General features: G+C 29.7%; 1 non-coding gene across 1 annotated transcript; it reads left to right on the forward strand.

Moving 5' to 3' along the window:
* Window positions 1–880: 880 nt before the first annotated feature.
* LOC124091836 (small nucleolar RNA U13) lies at window positions 881–982 on the forward strand. Its single transcript, XR_006851446.1, has one exon. It is a non-coding gene; the product is annotated as a small nucleolar RNA U13 (small nucleolar RNA).
* Window positions 983–2,333: the final 1,351 nt, after the last annotated feature.

Genomic DNA, 2,333 nt, shown 5'->3' on the forward strand with positions numbered 1-2,333 from the left:
ATTAAGTTGTTGAAATAATCACAATAATAACCACATGATATATTCTAGCTATACTGATCTCTTTATCATGACTTTCCTTCATAGTTATTGAGAGAAGGTGAATAAGGAATATTTCAGTAACGATACAGAATATTTGCAATATGCCTACATATGGTCTTGGTTTAAGTTATCGCTGATCTTTTTCTTTATCAATCAGAGTAGAGATATAATTACTTTGCATAGATACAATCAAAAAAGCATATGTATATGAAATAGTACACAAATTAATAATTATCTTTTCTCTTTTAATAATGTAACTAGTAATGGCTTAATCTTCAACTAAAGTTATAACCTCCCTAGGTCATAGCCACATTTCTTAACTCTAAAATGAACCGTTGAAAAATCTTAAGTTTTCTACATTTGTGTGACTCCTAGAGAAAGTACATAAAGTAGTTTTGAGTTTCTGGTGAAAATAGATCAGATTTGTGTCCATCTTAAATATTTGAAATATTTAGCAATATGAATTTGGTAATTTATATTAATTTATGCACATTTAAAATGAGGATTACAATACTGATTTCATAATATTATTTATGAGAATTAAAAGGCAATTCAAAAAAAAGTGTTATGTTATTTATATATCCAATAAGAGTCAAACATTTTTTAACTGACTTGACACTTAAAAGGTGACACTATATTTTTAATGATTAATAACTGTCAACTTTAAAAATAAATCTCCATAATAAAAACATTCATTAAATAATGAAGCATATTTTAACATTTTTTAAACTGTCATATTTTTAAAAGAAATAAATTAATACATAACAATTTATAAATTGGTCACTCCATATGACTACAATAATACCGGGGAAATTTAAAAAAATATCAATGAAAAAATATCACCCCTAAATAATTCCATAAGCATGATGATTGGGTGTTCATGCTATTGTGTGAGATGTGCCTCCCTCGACATCATCAACATCAGCACATTACCTGTCTGACTTGAAAAAAAAAAAAAAAGAAATCATAAGATTAAATGATTTTGAATATTCAATACTAATCATTGTAATAAAAGCTGGATTTTCTATTTCTTTTTTTTTCCTCCTTGGGAAATTGTGGGGTTCCCCCCCCTGAAGAATTGTTTTTTTTTTTAAATTTTACTTACTTTTGAAAACAGGGGTTGCTCAAACCTAAACATCAATGATCAATGGATAATTTCAAAATAGAATGCTTTTATAGTTTAAAAAAACTCATGCCCTACATAGGATACAAGTTATTCATAAATTACTAGAGTTTATATGTCAGTTCACTTCACAGTCACATATTTCCTGTAAGGAAACTGAGGTCTAGAGTTTCTAAATTACTTGTCAAGAGCAATAAAGCAAGTCAATGTCTTCAGAATGAATCATAGCTACTATACCAGCTGGAAACCTTTCTTTGCTTCTGAAAATGTCCTATGGCAAGATGCAGGGGCTTACTCATTCAGTGATGTGAGCCAAGGCAAGGAGCGCCTATAATGTCCCTTCTGAGGGCTTACATTAGTTCCAAACAGGAGGCAGAAAATTAGAGATAGTTGAAACTATATTTCAATTTGTCTAGAACAACTTGAAGAGTACATACTCATTTTTCCAAAAAATTTATTAATAGCTCTGTTTTCACTCTAAAAATTACACTGATATCAGTATAAAATTATATAAATCACTTTATTCATAGCTTACCAAATTTTATCTCCTCTATTAGTTGTGACTTTTAAAAGGCTTTACACTGAGAAGAATCTCTGTTTTGTTGTGTTGCTGTGACTAGCTGGAAAACTAAAAATCATTATATGAAAACAAAACAAAACAAAAACCTTACTTGACCCCAATATTTATCCATCCTTGGTATCAACTTCAAATTTATTATGAAAGCATTCAAGGAGGAAAAGCTGAAAAGCAGAGAGAAATCAAAAGTGAACCATTTCCCACTGTTACTGTTAAGATTTGTAACCAGTTTTGACAATTTAGCAAGTGACTGTCTCAAAATTTTAAAGTAAATAATGAGGACTGGGGGTGTAGCTTAGTGTTAGAGTACCCTGGGTTCAATTCCTAGTACCAAAAAAAAAAAACTTAAAAGGAAAGAATAGAGGTGTAAATGATGGAGGAAAGTGAGAAAGAAGGAAGAGGTAAAGAAATTTAAGATATACGTTTTTCTTTTTTTAAAAAAAAAGACTTGTAAAGAGGAAGCAGAATTAGGTTTGGAGGTTCAAATAACTCCATCTGAATGAAATTTAATTATAAGTTGTGCTCCAGCCAGAGCTAAAATCAATCTTAGAAAGCATAATACTAAGCCTATTGACCACAGAGAGTAGAGATTGA

This window comes from Marmota monax, unplaced genomic scaffold, assembly GCF_021218885.2.
Source record: "Marmota monax isolate L192 unplaced genomic scaffold, Marmota_monax_Labrador192_F-V1.1 WCK01_AAM20220418_F8-fsc00091, whole genome shotgun sequence".
NCBI classification, from domain to species: Eukaryota; Metazoa; Chordata; class Mammalia; order Rodentia; family Sciuridae; genus Marmota; species Marmota monax.